A 24,355-nucleotide genomic window follows, 5' to 3' on the forward strand; every position below is an offset into this window, starting at 1 on the left:
GCAGAATCTTAGGAGGAACTGTCTAGAACAGTGCCTCTTAAATTATCTGTAGTGAAGAGCCAGTTTCTTTTTAACTTCACAGACTGATTCTTTTGTAAGATATAATAATAAATTGCTTAAAAAATGAAATGTAAAAAAAGATATATGAAGTACAAGTGCCAAGTTTCTTATTAGTTTGAAGATATAAAATAACTGTTAAATTGCTATAAAATATTTTAAATTCTTGCTTTTAATTTCTATACTTAACCTGTCATAAACTGGTAACAAACTGTAGGCCGGCACCAGTTCATGGTCCATACTTTGAATAGCTCTGCTCTAGAGCTGTTCTGTCTGATATATGTGGTTACTGAGTCCTTGAAATGTGGCTAGTGCCACATATTGAAATAAAAATAGTTTGCATACAACTGGTAAAATATAGTATTAAAATTAATTTCATCTGCTTTTTGCTTTTTAAATGTGGCCACTAGAAAATTTTAAATTACATATATGGTTCAAATTATATTTCTATTGGACAGTACTGTTCTAGAGAAGGGGTCAGCAGGCTACAGACCGAGAAGCAAATCTGGCCTGTGGCCTATTTCTGTATAGACTCAGCTAAGAATGGTTTTTACATTTTTAAAAGGGATTAAAAAAACAAAAACAAAAAACCCACAAAGAACATTCGACAGAGACCACATGTAGCCTACAAAGCCTAAAGTATTTTCTATCTGGCTCTTTACAGAAAAAGTTTGTTGACCTTGGTCTAGTGTATGTTAAGATTATAAACCACACCACTGCAGAAACTAAAAGAGCAATATTCAAAAAGTACAGAAATCTCTCTTCTCCATGTTTATAAGATAAATTTTGTAGCTATCTAAAGATATTTCTTTGACAAGCAAATTATACCTAAAAAAATGACTGTCCATTTTAGAAAGCGACCAAACTTAAAACCACTTATTCCATATACAGTTCTTTGTAAGCTGTATAAACAAGTGGGACATGCAGAAAACATCTGTACTTGCTAGGTGACAGTAGGCAGTTTCTAACACTAAGCCCTTGGTTCAGTTTCACAGACAGAGCATGAAATTTAGTGGTTTCTCTATTCATAATGTGGAGACTGCTGCTAGATTGCATCGTGACAAAATACCCTAATTTAAAGAAAGACTATTATGCTCCCACACCCCTTTGGGGACAGAAAGTAGATTTTTCCTAAGATGGGGAATGCTATGTGGGCGGCTGTAATACTGGGAACAAAATCACTGATAGTGATTCATAGAAGAGTCCATGTAAGAATCAGGAAGGCATTTCAACTATCTTAATATTTACAATGTCAGTTCTGAGGTTCTTTTATTTGTTTTCTTGTTAAATTTTTGGAAATGTGTTTGGATGAAACCCTTTGAGAACTAAATTAAAACTCTATTACTTTATGGTTTTATATAAAGTTACACAGGGCTATAAAAAAGTGTTAAATTTCAATTGTATTGATTCTAGATTGAAAGTTCATCATCTATTACAATCTTTCACATTTCTATACCTGGAGAGTTATCCTTAAAACTATCCAAAGCAAATTTCTAAAAAGTCATTCCTTCCTTGAAGGACAATCAATCATAATTTAAAATTGGTTTTATAATAATGTAGTAAGCAAAATAGCTTTTGCTGAAAAATGATACTTAACAGGATAAGCTATAAATCAGAATTATGAAATATCAGAGGTCAAATTCCATTACTACAAAAATTTACATATATTAAAAAAGTAAAGACCATAGTCAATGGCCCTCTTAATACCAAGTAGTATCTATTACAAAATTTCCACAAAACAAAATAATTGAAATAGTTCCCAGGAGTTCATTTCAATGGGACTTGATCCACACTTTATTAGAAATAAATTAAATTCAACAAGTTTTAAGACTACATGGCATGCCACAGTGAGTAAAGAGGAAGAATGTGACCCAACTAAAATCCCTCCTCTACTGTTTAGTCTACCTAGACTACTTAAGTCATGGTAATACCTTTCCAATAGAAAGCTCTTCAGTTACAGTACAGAAATTGGGACACATGGCTGATTAAAGTATTTCTGTGCTAAAGTCAGGTACAAGAGGCAGTTTAGGAGATTCCATTTTTGATTGATATTTTGGTGACATTTCAATAATTTTTAGAAAAAATAATACAATGTTAAATATTAAAGACTGACCCAGAAATCCAGGGATGCATGGCTATCATAGCTATAGTCCCTTAAAAGAATCTGAGAACCACTGGAGTTCTTTAGAAAATTATTTTAAAATTATTTACATACTTTACTGTGACATGATCTATATTATCCAACTGGATGCCTGTTTATCTTTTATACTGTTATTTAATATTATATTCAACCATATAAAATTGCTGTTTTGTGGGTAATAAATGGCCACATAATTCAACCTCAGAGTTACAGTATTGCACTATAGATAATATATCAATACACTAGACCATGTACATGTGCACTCAAAAACCGTAGAGTCCACCGACCTAGTACACTTAGAGACTTCTTCCCATCAGCTACGTTATACTTTTACTGAGTTCGCTTCCAGACCTGTTCATGCCATTTATACTTATTATTGTAATTAGGTGATTTGTTAATTAACTTCACAGAATGCGGGGGAGTGGGGAAGACTGAGTTGAATGACTTTGAAATACTCAGTAAAAGTGAGATACTTATGTTGCTGAATTAGGTACAGGCAAGAAAATAGTTTTAAAAATTGGAAAAAATATTGCAAAAACCCATAAGGATTCTAAACTCAGAATGTATCAGAAGAGTCTAAATACTTGTTCTACTTAAAAAACCCAAACTGGAAATCTGAGATGATATATTATGGGTATGGTTTCTGAAAGATAAACAATATGGAACTGGCAGCTAATGGACCTACTCCCAAAGAAAAGGCCTTTGTCCCTTAATAAAAAGACTGACAAATGAACATGCAGTCATGTTCTTAGAGTAAAAATTTTAAGGCATGCATCCCTTTTTATGATTTCTTGCTTTATTAGACTCTGTAGACTACTGTCACTGACTGAATCAAAGGAGAGGTCTTCCTTAATAATCATTTAATTAATTTTATAGTAGTGCCAGGTGGGATGAGTACAAAGGCCTAATGATAACAGGGAGTCATGATCTAGATTAAGGGATGGTGAGCAAGGAAGACTTCTCTCTGAGGAGGTGGTATTTCAAAATTTTGTCCTAAAGGATGAGTAAGAATGAATTAGGGACAGTGTTCCACAGGCAGAGGAAGCAGCGTTTGCAAAGGTCCTGAAGCAGGAATAAGCATGGCATGAACAATGGCTGAAGTTAACATAGACTAGCAAGTGAAGGAAAGAGTGCCAAGATGAAGTGGAAGAGGTAGGCAGGCCTATAATCCACGGTAAGAGAATGAAAAAGGACGTTGATACTGCACAAAGACTACTACAGAGGTCCAGGTAAGAACTCGACTAGGGTGGTGATAGTGGAGATAGAGATAGATTTGAAATGTTTAGAAGATAAACCTGCAGGATTAAAGATTGCCTTGAAATGGGGAATGAGGAAGAGGTGTCAAAAACGAGTTTCCAGCTTGGGCAAATGGGTGGAAAGAGATGCTATTTCAGAGACAGAAAACACAATAGATAGAGCAGTTTTGGCAAGTGAGGGGTTGAAGAGAGTTAATAAATTCAATTTAGGAAACACTGCAGTTGAGACTGTCATTGAGACATCCTAGTGAAACCTCATCAGTCTGAGTGTATATTCAAATAATGTATTACTATACAGCAGGGGTGATAAACTACTGTTACTTGCATCTATACATATGAATCTCAAAGATATAATGCTTAGAGAAAGATACGAAATTAAGATATATACACTATGAATCAATTTATCTTTTAAACAGGCAAAGTCCAAAATATGTTGTTGAGATATGTATACATATCTAGTAAGAATATAAAAAGCAGGTAAATGGCTACCTTTGTGGGGAGGGATATAGAATTAGAGGCACTCAGAAGGCTTCTAAAACACTGTTAATTTCCTATTTGTTTGGCTGGGTAATGGCTATATGGTTTTTACTTATTAAATATTCTTTAGACTTCACTTACAATTTTACACATTCTTTCCTGTACATGATACATTGCACAATAAAATTTTTAAAATTATACAGCCACATTTTGACCATAAAGGGAATTAATAACCAAATATTAAACAAAGAAAAACCCACTAGGAAAATAAAAGGCTCTCGTAACTCTTAGGTAAAACAAGAATTCAAAACTGAAAATTAGACTATTTAGAAAATAGCATATTAATATTTGGGGGATTTTTTTCTGTATGGCAATTTGGTGGTTTATCAATCAAAATGTTCCATTAAAGGATGGAACTGATATTACAATCTGACAAACCCAGCACGTGCACACTCAAAAGAAAACTACTGGCTTGCTCCATTTTAATTGCAACGTGTGAAACATTACTCTGACCAAAAGAACCCAGAGCAAAAGGTATATTCACAGGCCTATTGATAATGTTTTGGTGTCTATATTCTATGCCTATCTACTATGAAAGTCATAACTCTGTAGGCTTGTATACCACTCAAAAATGTTCTGATATTATTATAACTAATGGATCTATATGACTAAATTTCGCTTCTTTTCTAGAATACTACTTTCAACTATATGGTCAATTAAGAATACGTTTGCTCCAATAAAGATGTTAAAAAATAAAATAAATAAAAACATTAAAATTATCAAAAAAGGGCTTCCCTGGTGGCGCAGTGGTTGAGAATCTGCCTGCCAATGCAGGGGACACGGGTTCGAGCCCTGGTCTGGGAAGATCCCACATGCCACGGAGCAACTGGGCCCGTGAGCCACAATTACTGAGCCTGCGCGTCTGGAGCCTGTGCTCTGCAACAAGAGAGGCCGCGATGGTGAGAGGCCCGTGCACCGCGATGAAGAGTGGTCCCCACTTGCCGCAACTAGAGAAAGCCCCCGCACAGAAAAACGAACACTCAACACAGTCATAAATAAATAAATAAAAAGAACGTGAATTAAAAAAAAAAAAAAAAATTATCAAAAAAGAAAAAGAATACGTTTGAAACCACATACCTAATTTCAAGGGATGAAGTTTAAGAAGTTGTTATATTTATTTCTTTCTTTATATTAAGGGAAATACAGTAGTACATCTTAAAAAAGAAGAAAAAAGAAAAAGGACATAAAATCAAATTAAGAGTAACAGTGTTATATAGACTCTGCATTAATACCGCCCCCCCCAAAAAAAGACAATTTAAGAGCTATTTCTTTTTCTGATTAAAAAAAAAAAAGTATCTAAAACTTGCATCTCTGCTTCTTCAATTTTACTCACAGAATTCTAATTTCCAGTGTCATACAGAAGGGTGCTCGGAACCATCAAAATCCCAGATTCTTAAAGCCTGTAGTGATTCTGCCTGAACTTTGCTGAGGGCAACATAATGAAAAGGGCATAGGCAAGAGACAGTCAGTTGAGGGGGTGTGGTAGGGAGGAGGCTGAATTCCAACTTCACCACTTAAGAATGCTGTGAACTTTGATGTAGTTCTTCAGATTTCTGAACCTCAATGTCCCTCTTGGTAAAATGAGGATAACAATATCTACCTCATGGGTTGGGTGTGAGGATTAGAAACCATATCTATAAAGCCTTTGGCTCCCAGGAGACACTCAAAAGACAGGAGTTTTTAAAATGTTACCAGTACTATCTAGCATAAAGCTTTAGCTTCTCTTTCTTTTTAAAAATAATTCTCCCTTTCATTCCTTCTACGACATGCCACAAATGTCAGTATTTTCCTATGTACAACACGTGCGGGATTGCAAGTTCTATTTTTTTTTTTTAATTTTTTTTTACACTTTATTTATTTATTTATTTTTGGCTGTGTTGGGTCTTCATTTCTGTGCGTGGGCTTTCTCTAGTTGCGGCGAGTGGGGGCCACTCTTCATCGCGGTGCGCGGGCCTCTCACTGTCACGGCCTCTCTCGTTGTGGAGCACAGGCTCCAAACGCGCAGGCTCAGTACTTGTGGCTCACGGGCCTAGGTGCTCTGTGGCATGTGGGATCTTCCCAGACCAGGGCTCGAACCCGTGTCCCCTGCATTGGCAGGCAGATTCTCAACCACTGCGCCACCAGGGAAGCCCCTGCAAGTTCTATTATTAATCATTTAAACCTCTATACTATTCCCTAGGAAACATTACAGGGATTTCAGTGTTCCTTAGCAGTTGAAGCTATAGCTCATCTACAACCTGAACTAAACATAGCCAATCTGTGTAGTACTGGGCAAGGCCCAGGAACATAATCCTTATTCATTTTTTTGCTTCAAAATTCCTTTTTAGTCTTTAACACCACCACAATTTAAATTTTACCATATAGATGATACTGCACACTAGGGAGGCATAAAATCCTAAGTTAGGCTTCCTTTTCTATGGAGAAAGTACCTTATGTAATATACTAACAAACATACTATTCATTGAAATATTTCTTATCTGGCCAGCATTACTGGCAGACTGTGGTGGAACACAAAGAACATGTGCTTTCGCTTCAGAGAGCCCTAAAAGCAAATTCAAGCACTCACTAGCTGTGTGAAATCTAAGCCTCAGCCTTTCCATCTAAAAACAGGAACAACTACCCCTCTCTTACAAGGGTTTTTAAGAGGATAACACGACATAAAGGTACGTACAGCTGAGTCTATAACAGGGGCTCAAAAATGGTAGCTTCTGTTATACAACCAATCCACAGGGCAGCAGAAGCTACATGTTGGTGATAGCAGCAAAAAGCAAAACTGTTTCTACTAAGCATCATAATGGAATGCGATTAGTGCTGTCTCAGCAATGCCTGTAACGTTCCCTAGAGCAAAGGGCATCAACCCCACCCGTACCCCCCAACCCACACGCACACAAATCTCCCTTACGGCCAAAAGGTGAACTAGAAAGAAATGAAGACCAACAAAGCAAAACAACTCTCAGTTGAGAAACCTAGTGGATCAAGCTACCACACTGGTTAGCCTTAACCCAGAAAAGAATCTCTGATTTGGGACTGCTTAACAATGAGCTCACTGTGATCCTGCTAATAATTTACAAGGTATACTCAATTACCAATGGTAAGTGAGCAACTGTAATCTGGACCATTTCCTTCTCTAGGAAGGATAACCATTTTGTAACTCTAGTAGTTTAGTATCACAAGAAATACAAAAGACTCTAAGGACTAAAATGATTTTTTTAAAATAGTAACACTTTCCTTCTATTGTTTACCTAAAACTACTTAGAATATAGTTATCATTCCTTTACAAACTAAAGGATACTACTCTCTTCTATGCCAAATTATAGGCCTGAAGAAACCAGGGTCTTCAAATAATTTGACAGCTTGTAATGAACCAAGAAAGAAAGAAAAAAAAACCCATAATCGGGACAACTTCCTTTGTTTTTTTATCTAGATCCTCAAACTGGCCTAAGTAAAAAGAAATTTTAAACATCTTGAAATTAGTCTATGCTTTAGAAAGATATTTGGGAGGAGTACTGGGAGAGGTAAAGACAAACAGGATACCTTTTAACCATTTAAGAAAACTAATTCCAAGAGAAGCACTCTGACCAAAATTATAGACCAGAAATTCCAAGCAATATACCCCAGTTTTATGTTATGTATTTTATTTTTTAAAAATAGGACAATGAGGGACTTCCCTGGTGGCGCAGTGGTTAAGAATCCGCCTTGCAGTGCAGGAGACGCAGGTTCGAGCCCTGGTCCGGGAAGCTCCCACATGCCGTGGGGCAACTAAGCCTGCGTGCTCTAAAGCCCGCACCACAGCTAGAGTAAGGCCCACACGCCGCAACGGAGATCCCACGTGCCACAACTAAGACCCGACGTAGCCAAATAAATAAACATTTTTTTAAAAGTCAACTGCCCTTAAAAAAAAAAAAAGGACAATCAAAAAACCTTTAGCTTGTTAACAGAAATGAAATAAAACCTCACCTATCAAAAGTTGAAAAACAGGTAATCTGAAAAGATGATAAAAATATATATTCATTTTAACATTTACTGATACTACATGCAGAAGTGCTTAGCAGTTTGGAAACTGCAAATGAGAAAAGGGCCGTGGGGGCAGGGGCTTTAGAGAGAAGAGAAGTGCTTTTTTGAGCCAGTACACAGACCAGAGCAAGAGACTAAAAAACCTTAGAAAGCATAATAGCCTGGGGTCACAAACTACAGGGATACACACTGTAAGACATTAAAAAGGAGCAAAGATTTAAAAGAAACCATCATGAAGAACTTTAAGCCAATAAATTAAAAAGCTTTTTAAAAAGGGATGGCTAGATTTTTAGAAAAACATAAAATTTCAAAACTGACTCAAAAACAAATGAAAAAGCAAAACCCATAACTCTAAAAGATTTTGAATCAGTAATTAAAAATCTCTGCATAAGAAAAGCACCAACCCAGGCAACCCTGACTTCTGTTCCAGGCAAAAGTCAATCTGTCTAACAACTATGATTTCTAATCACTTGTGGCCAGAGCAAGAGGTTAGGGTCAAAAGAGAAGCGAGAGCCAGCACAGTAAGGCAAGAAAAATAAATAAATAAATGCAAAACTGATAGGAAAGGAAGAAATAAAACTACCCATTTTCAGATGACATGATTGTCCACGTAGAAAACCCTAAGGAATCTTAAAAAAAATTAAAAAAAAAAAAGGAAAAGAAAACCCAGCAGGGTTACAGGATACAAGATCTATATGCTAAAAACAAACATATGGAAACTGAAATTAAAATGGATGCAACAAAGAACATGACCTTAAAGGGTAAGGAAACAGGCTGATGGGACATTTCTTTAAAATAATGCCTTTAGCCAAAGCCCTAACTTCTGTATGTTCCAGAAGGATGAGGAGATTCAAACTGCAGGGGGAGAAATATGCTAGATAGCCTAGAGTTACCACTGCCTTTATACTTCCCCTAGGGAGTGGTGAACTGGAAAAATGGGGTCTACAGTCCACCCCAGAGCCCTATCAGGTCCTCCCCTCCTCTCTATCTCCACTGCCCTTCTCCCAGGTTCAGTCTTCATCATCATTTGTATGTATTACTTGAAACAGCTGCTTAAATAGTGTACCTTCCTCCGCTCTCACTCCCCTCTAGAACATCTGCCATAAAATTGATCCCAGAATTTCAAGCAGCTAAGAAAAGTCAAGGGGCTCTATGTCTGGCTGCTTCCTCTACATCTTGAGAACTCAGCACAAAAGGAGCAACAAAACAACAGTTATCAGTATTATAATTTAGGAATATAAAGACACAGCTGGAATCATCTCACCTGGAAAAATAACATAACCAATGGGTTGTATTTATGTATATAAAGAGTCTTTCTCTAAAAAGGAGAATTCTGAGTGGTCACTCTTCAATCCTTCTGAAGATAAAAACAAAGAAACTCTTAGAAAAAATTAATATTTCAAATAGTTAAAAATGTAAATAAACAACCAAAAGAGAGTTGTGAGGAGTCTTTCATGGGAGATGTTACAGAGGATAAGCAACCCTCTGTCTCTAGCAAGCCCAGGTAGTCCTTCCTCTACAAGCAACTGAATTAACTAACCTCAGCGATCTGTGATTTTTTTTAAATATTAGAATTTAGAATATAAGCATAGCATTCCACAAATAGACTCAAGTTATTTCAGGTCTAGCGGTAGCACATCAGATACAACTCTGATTCCTAATCATACTACTGTCTGATTAAAGTACAGTCCCCTAACGTCCAACATACTGAGTTATCTAAATAGTCTTGAACTCTCTAGCTAGTCATGTTTCAGTCAGGTGCTGATTTAATGTTCAATATAAACACTGCAAGTTTAGTGTCAGCTGCAAAAAAAAAAAAAAACTAATAAAAGCAATACTGTTCTGTCAACACATTTTCCCCTTCCTGTTTTCCCTTAAAAAAACCTTCCTACACAGTTTAAGATATATTTACTTCCCTTACACACAGCTTAAAAATGAGGGTTATATCACAGATAAAGTTAAGTTTAAATAGTTTCAAAGATGAATTGAGCAGCTTAAAGTACACTTAATTCTCAATATTCTTTGATAATGAAGGAAGCAGTACTTCATGAAAAACAAAAAATTCTTAGACATTCTGTCAGATCTGAAATGAAGTAAGATTTACTATTTACTTAAACTGTTCACATTATAACTGAAGTGTAGCAAGCAAAAATTGTCTGTAATTGATTGCAGGTAATTCTGGAAACCCACTTATATAAAAGATAATTCTCCACCTTCTCAAATAATAGGCTAATTCTCACAATAAAATGTCAAACTTTCCGGTTAAACACTTGGACCTAATGTGTATGAATCATTCCACAATTGCTATTTCTAACTAGAAATCACAAATATACATGAATCAAAATCTGATTTTTAAAAATCTCAACTATTATGTTGAAAGAGCTAGTTTAAGAAATATCTAACCAGAGATTTTCTAAGCTCTACCCCTTATCAAATTACTTCACCAGAAAGACACATATGTGGTTTGTATTATTTTGACTGCCTGCAGATACAGTACTTTACCATAATTAGAACTTAATATTATGCCCTTTTATTAAGAGTTTATAAAATAAACTGCCTTGTTTTATTCTATGTTCTATAAAAATGGTATCAAGACATCATTCCTCACATAAAGACCCACACAAAAAATTCCTCTTTGACTTTACTGCCAAGATTTCTCTTTTAAGAAAACTGATGTTTCCTTTAAGCAGACAATGAGAAACATGTAACTCATTGTTCCTCCTCCTTTCTGCTGTTAACTAACAGGAAACCCAAATGGAAGGCCTTAGTTTATAAATTTCTGACAGACTTTGAGATATCCCTCGCATGCCCCTGCATAAGTCTAAATCAATTATCATCATACTAAATGTCCAAGTGTAGGTTTATTGTTAATTGATTTTTTTCCTTCTTTTTGGAAGTAGATGGGAGTAAAAATAAAGTTAACAGATTTTCTGAAACTAGAAAACTCTATACATCTGGATCTAAGAGTTTGTAATCTCAAATAATCCAATATTAGAAGAACGGGTGATTTCAATGAATTGTAAAAACAAACAGACTCAACATAAATAAAGAAGTAAATATAAGAAACCATTTAACCTCTCAAAGAAGAGATGGGAAAGTCTATTTAAACAAAATGCTGAAAAAGAGACCAAAACGAAATTATCAAAATACTTAATGACTGAACATTTTAAACTTTTACATGTCAAAAAATGCCATAAACAAAATTAAAGGACAAGTGATAAGCTGGAAAAAATTTTCAACATATGACAAAGTGTTAATACATTTATAAGAAGAAGATAAAACACACCTCAAATAGAAAATAGCAAAGGACATGTCCAGAAAAATAACAAAATCAGATATACACTTGGCCAATAAATATATGAAAAAGGTCATTCTTAGTATTGATCAGACATGTAAGTTTAAGTGTGATATAAGATTTTTCCCTTATCAACTTGGCAAAGTTTGTTTTTATTTCTTTCACATTTTAATGGTAGTATCTAAGCATGGTATTGCAAAGCTAGTATTTTTACACATTGATGTGAGGACATAAATCCACATGGCATTTCAAGAAGGAAATTTTATATAGTATTATGTATCAAAACTTTAAAAAGATGTATATACCTTTTGACTCAAGGTTTCACAACAGAAGTGTATTCCAAGAAAATAATCAGATAAAGACACAAAGGTTTATATACAAGAGATATTCACCATGGTATAATATTAGCAAAAAAATTGGCAATAACTGTATTGTTCAGTTAATAGAGGATTGGTTAAATAAATTGTAGTGCTTTCATTTACTGGAATAATAGACATTAAAACCATGTTTCCAGAGCATTTAATGTTCTGGAAATATTCATGATATAAAATAAATACGGGGGCTTCCCTGGTGGCGCAGTGGTTGAGAATCTGCCTGCCAATGCAGGGGACACGGGTTCGAGCCCTGGTCTGGGAAGATCCCACATGCCACGGAGCAACTGGGCCCGAGCCACAATTGCTGAGCCTGCGCGTCTGGAGCCTGTGCTCCGCAACAAGAGAGGCCGCGATGGTGAGAGGCCCGCACACCGCGATGAAGAGTGGTCCCCACTTGCCACAACTGGAGAAAGCCCTCGCAGAGAAACGAAGACCCAACACAGTCATAAATAAATAAATAAATAAATAAAAGAACGTGAATTTCTTTTAAAAAAAAATAAATACATAAATACGGTTATAAAACAGTATATAAATTGACCTCAACACATACATATACATATAAACATATTTTAATAAAAACATTATGGATAGGAAATACTACTGTGGCTATTTTGGGTGGTTTTTGATTATTATAATTTCATTTTTTCTTTTTTCTTTTCTGTACTTTCCAAGACATTACATTCAGATGTACGGATTTCTTGGCTGGAAAAATGTTATTTAAAAAGGAAGTAGATCTTCAAAAAGACCAATCTAATTTCATATTATAAACCCAAAATTATGTGTAAAATGCAGAAGAAATAAATAATGAAGTATTAAAAAAACTTTTTAAAGAAAAGGTGGGGGAAGAGTGTGGAGGAAAAAGACACAAAGAAATGGGGGTTAGAGGGGCAGATGAACACAATCAGTGGAGAAAGGAATAACAAATACAGAGATCTCCACTAAAGCCAACGTGATTCTCAAACAGTATTGGGGATCAGTAGCAAATAACATTGGATTGGGAAGTAGGAAATATCCTTTGCCAAAGAGTACCAAGAGTAAGTAATGTGCATTCTTTTGTATATGGAGATACTATTTATAGCAGCGGTCCCCAACCTTCCTGGCACCAGGGACTGGTTTCGTGGAAGACAATGTTTCCACGGAGTGGGTTGGGGGGTGGTGGTTCAGGCGGTACTGCGAGCGACAGGGAGCGGCAGATGAAGCTTGGCTCGCTCCCCCCGCCGCTCCCCTCCTGCTGTGCGGCCCGGTTCCCAACAAGCGGCGGACCGGTATTGGTCCGCGGACCGGGGGTTGGGGACCCCTGATTTATAGGATAACCAACAGAAATAGATTATGTGATGCAATACAACATTAACACTGCTAGCACAGCTGAGCTTAGAAGATGAGTTTCCAAAATGTAATAAAAAGAGAAGATAAAAAGCAGTGGTAGGAATGGTGGGTATCCCATTGTTATAAAAATGTTAATCAAAAAAGTAGTACTGATATGAATTCAACTCATACATCAGTCTTATAAATCCAACTCTTTCCTTATGTATCAGTCTCTTCTGGTGGCAGGGCACTGACACTCAGGTTGGCAGATGTAGGTGTGTGTGGTGGGGGAGGAGAACTGATTATAAGTATGAATTTGATGATAAGGGAAACAAGAAGTCACACAAAAACCCAAGAACAAAATCAGTAACAAGTGGGCCTAGGCCCTAAGGATTCTGGAACAGAGATCCTGGTCCAGTCCCAACGCTGCCCTAGAGCACCGAGCCTCAGGAGTTTGTGGGTCCTTATTTTAGTGCTCCTGCCATTCTTGTGGCTCAGCAACTCCCTGGATACCAGGCTTTTGGTATCTGATTTGCCTCTAACCACAAGCTGGTCTCTGTGCTTCTCCGCTTGATTGTTTTTCTATCTCATAGTTGCCAACCTGCCATACCTTTGGCTAATTCTTGGTCCATCATAGGTCCCTTCTATCTCTTTCTCTTGATTTTTCAAATTCTACTTCTTCCACTGCTTAACTGCCAAATATGTTTCTTTTTGTGAGTTTTGTGATCCGCATCATCATATGTATCCTTACAGAAACCACCACTCTCCCTTACTTGTCAATCCGGAGTACATCTAGACATAAAGTTGAAAGCAGGAGCTCTATTTCTTTAACCAACCAACGAGATCTGTGACAACTTAATTCAGCACTTTCTACACTTTCTCTGGTTGGCCAGTGACTGACCTATGTCTGGCATCTTTGATTTGGGTACCCATGCTAGTCTAACTACCCACGGCCAAGTAAGGAAAGTCATTCAGAATGCAGAGCCCAGCTGCCTTGGTTTACTCCCTCAGCAGATGTTCCCCTTAGACATGACTGTGGGAGAGCAGAAGTTGAAACTGCTCTGTGACAACATGTAAATAATATAGAGATGTTTAATACATTAGTCCTACTCCAACATTTCATAAATCATGTTCCCTGGAATTCTAGTATGCTAATGAGATATTAAGAGGTATTCTACAAATAAAGGTTTTAGTTCAAATAAGTTAGTGCCTTAGTTCTCTAAGAGAGGATATCCTCCTGGGCATTATTTCTCAAATTTACTTGACAATGGCAACCTTACTAGGATTTCACAGGTCACCAATGCTCTGTGAATCAGTGTGGAAAATGCTGTCCAATGGTGCTGCAACTTTCCCCACAATCCAGAATCCACTACAATGTTAGCTTCAAGAAAGCAAAGGACTTTGTTTTGTGCCATGCTTGATACATATTAGATGCTCAATATATGAATATTTGTGAAACTAAGGCATTAACATGGAGGCTGAAGTCAACAAAAGAAATAGAAGACTGAGTGGGGGGAAAAAATTAAGAGGAACTACCATTTCTAGTAATGACAGACTAGGATTTTTTAGATCAACCCTCCTACTGAAAACAATTAAAAATCCTTAGATACAAAAAAACCAAAAACACCTTAAATAAAAAGCTGACAAGATGGTGGGAAACTGCCAGACAAAACTAGGCGCAACTAGAACCTAGAGAGGTAATAGGACTCCCTGAAGATACTCTGGCCCTGAGGGCAATTGTAGATAGAGCTCAGTAAATTAGGTCTTTGGTTTCACTGGTCGCATAGGATGAGGGCAACAAATTTCTCAAACACAGATTCTTCGAAAGGTAGAGAGCGCAAGGGAACTCTCCCCCACATTAAACTGGGATCCTAAAAGGCTATAACCTCAGGTAAAGGTAAACTACAACTGAATCTAAATCCTAATCCCACCCTCAGGAGATTGCAGGGAAGATTGTTTTAGCTCAGAGAGAAGCACGAGAAAAAGAGAATGGTGGGTAGAACATCCAGGATGTAGGTCCCTAAGAAGTTTGAGCAGCCTGGGCAGGGGTTTGCAGTCTGTGTCTGCATGGACTCCTAATCCAGGGAACTTCAAACTGTGAAATTCTTTTAAAATGTTCCTGGGCTAATGATACCTACACACATCTTAGCAGAAGGAAACATAAACCCTCTCTGAAGGAAGACAACTTCATTCTAGGCCTCAAAGAATACCCACAAGTAATTTTAAAAACAAAAAGCATTAGGAACAGTCAAATATAAGCACACAGAAGACATCGTAAGTGAGAACAAGAGTCCACAGGAAATAAAATATAATAATATTAAAGTATCTGTAGTGAAATTCTTTCCAAAAAGAAAATCCCAAGGCCTAGATAACTTCATTGGTGAATTCTATCATTATTTAAGGAAAAAAAAAATTACAGTCTTACACAAGCTCTTTCAGAGATCAGAACAGGGAAACATTCCCCAACTTATTTTATTAGGCTAATATAACCTGATACCAAAGCCTAACAAGGACACTATGAGAAGAAAGAATACAGGCTAATCTCAGTCATGAATATAAATACAAGTTTTTTAAAACAAAATATTAGCGAGCTGAATCCAATGTATATAAAAATGATCAAGTTAGATACAGCCTAGGAATGCAAGGTTGAATTAACATTAGAAAATTAATGTAATTTATCACACTGATAGTGAACAAAAAATACATGATAATCTCATGAGATGTAGAAAAAGTATTTCATAAAAAAAGAAATAAAAAATAAAATGGAAAAAAAAGTATTTCATAAAATTCAACATCCATTTCTGATGAAAATTCTTAGTAAACTAAGACTGAAATGTAACCTTACCTAACTTAAATAAAGAGCATTTCCAAAAAATGACAGCTAACGTTATCCTTGAAGAAATGCTGAGATTGGAAGAAGAAAAGGATACCTATTATCATCCTTCCTATTGTACATTGTAATAGAGGTCCTAATCAGCAGAATAAGGCAAGTTAAGGAATAAAAGGCATTGTTTAAATTCATCTCTACAGATCTGAAAAAAAACAGTTATCATTATTCTCAGATGAAATAATTGTGTATTTAAAAAAATTCAAAATTATCTAAAAAATTGTTAGAACTAACAAGAATGTGGAAGCATTGGTAGATACAAATCAGTATATAAAATATCTATTGTGGTCCTACCTGTCAGCAACAAACAACAAAATGTAAAATTACATACCATTTGCAATAGCATCAATGATATGAAGTACTTAGGACAAATCTAAGAAAATATCTGCAAATTTTTACAGGAAAAAAAAAGTATAATCTGTAAGGAAAAGAATAAGTCATATGACGTTAAAATTAAAGGCTTCTCTAATCATCAAAAACACAGGGAAGGAAACAAAGTTCTCAATACACAAAAGTGTTTAGAGACTAAAAGACTAATATCCAGAAAATATAAAGAACTTCTAAAACTCAGTAGGAAAAAACTGATAACCAAATAGAAAAGGGGATAAAAGACCTTTTTAACAGGCACTTCACAAAAAGAAATTCAAATATGAAAAGGGGCTCATCCTCCTTAATAAAATCATAAGAGACACAGTTTTCCTGCCCAAAACACTTAAGTGTGTCAATACCAAGTGATGGCGAGAATGGAGAACAACAGGAATGCTCATATCCTGCTGGGGTGAGTATAAATAACCACTTTAAAAAACACTTTGGTATTATGCAGTGAATTGAAAGATGTGAATTTCCTATGATCCAGCAATTCCACTCCTAAGTATAAACTCTTGAAATACTGGTGCCCATGTGCCCCAAGAAAAATATACAAGAACAGTCACAGGCTGAGTTTTTCAATATTAGGAAACGGAAGAGAATACATATATTATGGCATATTCATACAGTGGAACAGTATGCAAATAATGGATCAGAGAAATGAAAATGTTATACACACATGGATAAATGGCACAAAAATAAGTCAGATACAAAAAACTATGTATTGACATATATACATATGTCTGTATATATGTATACAAAAGAGGCAAAAGTAAACTACATCATTTAGGGACACATACTTGGTGATAAACTTCAAAGAGAAGGAAGAAATGATAATCACCGAAGTAAGACTATGGTTACTTCTGGAGGATAGGACGGGATGCATACAAGCGGGGTTTGACTGGCAAGGGGCACGTAGCAGGCTTCTGGTATACTTGCAGTGTTCTGTTTCTTGATCTGGGTGGTGAATACGCTTTATAGTTATTCATTAAACTGTACCTTTCTATTTTATTCACTGTGCTATATATATGTTATATTTCACCATAAAAAGAAGGAATAAAGAGCAAAAAAAAGAAGTGTACACGAGAGAGAAGAGGGACTTCCCTGGCGGTCCAGTGGTTAAGACTCCGCGATTCCACTGCAGGGGGCGCGGGTTCGAGCGAGAAGAAAGCAGAAAGCAGTAAGCAGTATTTGTTGCAGGCACTAGGGCACTAGGGAAACGCTACCCCCTTAGGTATCTTCAGCGAAATGCCAGTCACCTCTACACTAAGCTATTATTTCTCTAATATATTAGCTTTATCATTGCTGTAACATATTGTATCTTAAGACAATTTCTAATTATAAGAGAAATACTCTTTTGCCAAGTTTTTTTTCTACTTTACTCCACAGGGTTCTAAATGTTTTGCTATATATACGAAGAGCCACTCAGAGAGAGAAAGCCATAAAGAAACACTTGGCACACAGCTCCAACTAAAGGCTCCACTAAAGAAAAACACAAAACGTTCAATTACACACTAGATTACTCAAATGTTACAAATTACACTACAAGTTAAATACAGTTAACTCAATAACTTAACTTACAATATTTAAGAACATAACGTTCCTTGGTATGCCATTATTCTGCCACAGTATCTATTTACTCTAAGATGTTGTTCTTTATGAAAGAATCTAAGTTCTTGCCCCTGTTCTGCATCTTTCTAGGTAAGGCAATCTAGATTCTACTTTCTTATTTAATAGTATGGGAGAAGAACTTCAGTGTCCTGGATGTAATTTATGAATTACACCTATTTAACTAACCTAGTGCCTTCAGTTGAAATAAAGCTAATGGGGGGGAAAAAAAAACTTATTTGATTTTAAGAGCTTTTCAGGTATGCAGAAGCTATGAGAACGTATGTTCTTGCCTTTACTGTTATAATCAGGTATTTTCTAGGACCAATTCTTACCTCCTTGAGTACAGCTAGATTTGTACCAGAAGCACAAGTCTAGTTCACACATTCCACCCACTTTTCAGTCCACTAATAGCCTAAAAAAATCTGTCTTATTTTGGCTATTCCCCATCGCACCTCAAATTCACCATATCTAGAGTTAATTCAAGAGTTCTCCCCAAAATGGGATATCAGTACACCACAGAATTTCTTAGAAATTTTTTTATTTTACTCTTCTTCCATGTGACACAATTATAGTTTCTTTTTCCAGAATGGCTCTCAAATTTACCTTTTTTTCTGCACTTTCACTGCCAGTAACCTTGTCCAGATTTCCATTGCCACTTTCCTAGATTTCTGCAACACCTTAGTCTCTCCTCTCTTCCTAACTCCTAACACCGCCAGACTCATTTCCTTTCAGGAACATTCAACAGTCACACACAGCTTCTCGTGGCTGACCTTCACTCACTGCCATCCATAATTAGGCCCCATTTTATCCAAACTTAATTCTTGCTGTAAAACACCTCCACTACTTTGTCCTTCACCATTCAATTCTATTTTTAATGTCTACATCAAGTTCTAATTTCCCTAGAAGAGTTTACAGCTAACACCACAATGTGTTTTTTTCTTCTCAGATCCTTTCAGGCATGTCAATTTTATTTCTACAACAGTACTAGAAGATTTAAAAGACAAAGAACTCTTAGACTGCTTCTTGTAACTCAAAACACCTAGGGGAAGGATGGAAATTTACATCCAGACTTTTAGGAAAAAGATAAAACGGTATCAGAGCCAAGGTGCTTTATTCTATTCTGGTGCTTCGGTCTTGGCTCAAGTAACTGAGTAGTAAATCAACAGCTGGTCTGTGGCTGGCTAGAGAAGTATGACTCACCATTTTGCCAAACTGACCAAACAATCAGCTGAAATGGGAAAGTATCTGTGAGATCCAGTTTAAACCACTGGACATGCATTTTATTTAAGTAACTATTTGAAAGCTTACTCAGAACTTTAGTAAGAATTTAACTACCAATTTGGACTATGTATACAGTGGGATAGAGGCCAAAACCCAGAATTTTCTAGGCATCAGTCACATTACTGGCAATCAAACATCCAATAATTACTGTCACTAAACTAACTCCCATCTGATAACAAAGGAGGTGAGGTGAGAGAAATGGAGCTATTTTTCCTTACTCCACCCATTTATAACCCTTTTCAATGCTGGAGAAATTTCATAAAAGCAAATCCAGCAGGCTACAGCTATAACCATTTCTTTCTCACTGTCCACTGGTAAAATTTCCATATTTCAAAAGAATAGGGATTCACAGGTTGCACTCTCCTATGTGTCTCTATCATATCATCAAGAGACTCTTAAATATAACAAAATATAATATTTTCTTGTGAAAAACTACTATATTTCTTTCTAATTCCATTCTTGTACCTATTTTCCAGATTTGACACCAGGATGTTTTTCATAACTTAATTTTATTTTTTAGTTTATACTTCAGAAACTGTGATTGGGAGGGGGGATTACTTCCTATAAAAATAAATTTCTAATATAGGTGATGGTTTTTATCTTCTTTGCATTTTTGTTAAATTTCCTTTTAAAAAGATATGTTATTATGTGGTTTGTGTCTGGGGGTAGTTGTGGTGAAATTATAATAAGACATTATTTGTGTGGAGAATATCTTTAGAAAACAAAAATCTTACCAAAAAAACAGTGTAACACAGCAATCCAAGTGTCCACTGATAGATGAAAGGACAAATAAAATGTGGTACATATATATAACAATATATTTAGTCTTAAAAAGGAAAGAAATTCTGACACATGCTACAACACAATGAACCTTGAAGACCTTCTAAGTGAAATAAGCCAGTCACAAAAGAACAAATACAGATTCCTCTTATATAAAATTCCTAGAGTCGTCCAATTCATAGACAGAAAGTAGAATGGTGGTTGCCAGGGGCTTGGGGGAGGGGTAACAGGGAGTTAGTGTTTAATGGGTTCTGAATCTCAGGGAAGACAGAAAAGTTCTGGTGATGGATGGTGGTGATGGTTGTACAACAGTGTGAATGTACTTAATGCCACAGAACAGTACACTTAAAAATGGTTACAATGGTAACTTTTATGTATATTTTACCACAATTAAAAGAAACAGTATAATACAGAGAATATATCACCTTTTAAATAACTGTGTTCTCTCAGTGTGATCAATTTTGAGGCATTATTGAAAAGGAGAAGCCATGCCCTCTACTATTGGCAGTGTCCACTTCCCTCTACAAAATGGAGAAAATAAAAAAAAAAAATGTAAGTCTAAGAAATCAGCTCTATATAAGCAATTCCCTTGTTCACATGGGTATTTAAATATCATTCCCTGCTTTTGTCTCTGAGACTTTTGCTATAATTTTCCTGAATGCCTTTAGAAGTCCACAATCTGGTGAAGAAGACAAATGAATTCTAACAACTTAAATACTAATTAATTAGAGTGCTGTCGGGAACACAAAGCACAAAGAAACTACCTCTAGCTGGGAAAGTGTGGCACACTACTAGCTGTCCTCCGCACCTGTTCTCCCTTTCTTCCCTAATAATACAATTAGCTGGTACAGAGCCACCACGAATAAAGACTATTTCCAGGCCTTCCCTGAGGCCAATGAGATGCAAGCAGATACGTAATTTGGGAGCTTTAGGGAAATGTTAAGAGATAGCTCTCAAACGTCCTTAGTCCCTTTTTTGTTCCCTTGTACATCATAGAGCATAAAACAGATAGCTCCATTTTGGATGGTGAGGACAAGGGTTAAATGTGAGAGATTCTGAAGCCATGAGGTAGACATTACTTCCCTAATGACGTCATGAAGCAGAGCTGTCATTTCAGCCCCACACTGCAAAGTCCACTGTTATAGGAGAGATATAAATTCTCTCTTGTTTTTAGACCACTGTTATTTTGGAGGTTCTGTTACTTGCCACTGTACCTGATCCTAACTAATGCAGAGGGTCGGGGAAGGTTTCACAGAAAAGGTAATTTTGAGCTTAAAATTGAGGTTTTAAAGAATGAATTAGTTGCCTGCTGAGTGGAGAAAGGCATTTCAGGCAGAGAGAGAGGACAGGATCTGGCTTTCCAAAGGTGAGGAGTGGTTTAGATGGCTGAAGTACAGGACAGGTGGAGTGAAGTAAAAGAAAAAGCAGCCTGAAAAGCCAGGAATAAAGATTCTAAAGGGTCTTACATGCCATGCTTAAAAAGGGTGATTTATTCCTGTACTTGGTTGTATTAAATGACTATGACTTCACTGGTGATTCTCTGCATATTCTAGAGGAGCCAAATGGCTCAGTCAGAAAACAAAGCAATATGGATTAAGATACGGTGAGGACAGGGTCAGGAAGAAAAAGAAAGCCTTATTTCTATTAGAGAAAGGCACACTATTATTTCTGTAAATGCTGAGGACTAGAAGAAATAGCTGGCACAAAGAAAAGATTACGAGTCCTGAGAGCTATGGGAGAGGAATATGGACAATACAGAAAAGAGGAAGCATACATATATAATTTGGTAATGTCTGGATTAGGTAAAGATTAGAATCTGCCTTTTAAGGCAAATGAGGTCCATGAACTACAGGATAACTATGACCATCTGATTATAACACATTTTTATTATATGCTTATATCCATGGTTTCTTTTCACAAGTGGCTATCATAGGGTATCATACTAAGTAATAACGGAACAGCATCTAGTCTATAGTAAGAACTTGGTATTTGATGGTCAAACACCTTTCCCTATCAAAGAAGAGTTATAAAAATGATGAGGGAGGAAAAAAAAAATTAATACTCTTTAAGGTTATTAAGAGTTTTAATTTTTATTCATGCTAGTATTCTTTTATTTTTCTGCAATAATCATGTATCATTTTTATAAATTTTTAGTTTTATAACTAAATTATAGACTAACTCTCATGGCCCTAGTCCTTAATACCAAGAAACAGGGTTACAGAAGTAGTAGCTTCTAAAAACACAGAAAGGACACAGTTGCTAATAAGCATCTACAGCTTTTATAATACTCTCAAAGAGGTCAAGCCTATGAAAGATCCACACTAGTTCCTCCTTATCCCAATAGATTCCCAGACTCCAGTTCAGTCTCCTTCAGTCTACCTTCCATACTGTCACAGTGAGTGCTATGTAGATTAGTGTTAGAAAATACAATTCACTGTTGAAAAATTTTCAGTGTTCTCTACCCCCTGAGGGATAAAATGTAAATTCTTTCATGTGGCGTACAGGGATATTGAGAATTTGGCCCCTGCCTAACCATTATGTTTTATTTATAATGTTTCCTTTTCCTTCCTTCCTTCCTTCCAAGTTCTAACCTTTTCTAACACTGAACTACTCTTTTAACACTGAACTATGTAAGAGTTTCCTGAACATACCAGGCTTACATCTGCATGCTTTTTCAGATGCTGCTGTCCCCCTGCCTGGAATGCCCTCCTTCTACCTATGCCATACCTGGCAAAACGCTGTACTTATTTGCCAAGTCTCAGTTCAAGTGTCATCTTCTCTGTCAAGTCTTCCAAGACTCCTCCAGGCTGACCGAAGAGCTCCATTTCCAGAGGTGTGCTGGTCAATCAGTTCGCAGAAGGGGAAAAAAAGCCCTGTTACAGTCAGTTCTGCTCTAACATTTGTCTGGAAAACTCAAATTTGTTTCAATGTGCTTGTTACACTAGGGAACAACAAGAGCACTGAATAACTGTTATTTGCTTACGTGCCATTAAACACTAGATGAATGCAGAACACTGCGCCCAGCTGCACTGAGCCCAGTGCCTGGGAATACACAGCACACACACCTGCCTCAAACATCTCCCAGCTACCTCAGCCCACCTCCTGTCGGGAGCCTCACCCATCCACATGGGGTGTTAACTTTTCCTCAGATTTCAGACACCTTCCGTCCACCATTCCACAATAATTCACAAGAGGCAACCTCTCCCTCGCCCACTTCTCAAGCAAACCTCTGGTCTTTTTCAAGGTAAAGCACCATATTTATTTTAATATTTATTTTTTTCTTAACTATTTCCATTTTAACATGCAAAACTGTGTTACCATTTTAATTTGGTTTCTCCTTTTTTTTTTTAATGTGTTGCTGAGGAAGTTTTTGAGTATTGTGCCCAATCCCATTTTTCCCTACACTTAGTGATTTTTAGGAATGCATCCCATTACAGCAAAACTGACTGTATGTATGTAGCATCTGCTGATTTGTGTAGTATACATACCACCACAGATGATTTCAAATACTAACAGCTAGGTTCATGGGTCCAGCCTCTCTCCAACACACCATACCCACAGTACTCTACATATCTTTGTCACAGTAATTATTTTTTTGAATAACTGTTTCTCTGTTTATTTCAATAGGCAGTAAGCTCCTTGAGGGTAGGGCCCTTTTTGCTGACATTCCCTCAAGAATACTCAGTGATTATTATGTGTCTTGCTAATGCAGATACCAGAGGGTAACAGACCTAAAATCTAATATAAATAATGATAACTATAAAACCTATTTCTACAATAGAGAATATCTTCTCTGCCCCAACCGCCAGCTACTCTATTAGTAAGAGGAGAGATTATCACAAAAGAAAATGCTCCATAACTAATCTACATATACCTACTAATCTAATCTACTAATCTACATACCTCAAAGTATATGTGGATTGTAAGCTAATTAAAAAAAAAAAACAAACAGATTCTGAAGATGTGCTCTAATAGACTTTTTTTCCTGATTGGTAAATTTATTTAAAATGTCTTATCATACAGATAGCCAAAAGGCACACGAAAAGATGCTCAACATTGCTAATTATTAGGGAAATGCAAATCAAAACTACAATGAGATATCACCTCACACCGGTCAGGATGGCCATGATTAAAAAGTCTACAAGGGGCTTCCCTGGTGGCGCAGTGGTTGAGAATCTGCCTGCCAATGCAGGGGACACGGGTTCGAGCCCTGGTCTGGGAGGATCCCACATGCCGCGGAGCAACTAGGCCCGTGAGCCACAATTGCTGAGCCTGCGCATCTGGAGCCTGTGCTCCGCAACAAGAGAGGCTGCGATGGTGAGAGGCCAGCGCACCGCAATGAAGAGTGGCCCCCATTTGCCGCAACTAGAGAAAGCCCTCGCACAGAAACGAAGACCCAACACAGCCATAAATAAATAAATAAGTAAATAAATAAATAAGTCTACAAATAAT

At 36.6% G+C, this 24,355-nt stretch overlaps 1 protein-coding gene across 12 annotated transcripts in view; it reads right to left on the minus strand.

Moving 5' to 3' along the window:
• The window catches only part of SOCS5 (suppressor of cytokine signaling 5), a 62,047-nt gene that overhangs the window by 9,477 nt on the left and 28,215 nt on the right, over positions 1–24,355 (minus strand). For 3 of the 12 annotated variants that reach the window (XM_036872762.1, XM_036872763.1, XM_036872760.1), the window contains exons 2-4: positions 22,631–22,741; positions 20,329–20,424; positions 9,269–9,361 (exon numbers count right to left, since the gene is read on the minus strand). The exons of 5 other annotated variants lie outside the window; for them this stretch is intronic. The gene's annotated coding sequence lies outside the window, so the exon portion shown is untranslated. Of the gene's footprint in view, positions 1–5,067; positions 5,276–9,268; positions 9,362–20,328; positions 20,425–22,630; positions 22,742–24,355 lie in introns of those variants that run through there. 4 more of the 12 variants (XM_036872766.1, XM_036872764.1, XM_036872769.1 and 1 more) reach the window with 4 other exon arrangements.

This window comes from Balaenoptera musculus, chromosome 13, assembly GCF_009873245.2.
Source record: "Balaenoptera musculus isolate JJ_BM4_2016_0621 chromosome 13, mBalMus1.pri.v3, whole genome shotgun sequence".
Classification (NCBI taxonomy): Eukaryota; Metazoa; Chordata; class Mammalia; order Artiodactyla; family Balaenopteridae; genus Balaenoptera; species Balaenoptera musculus.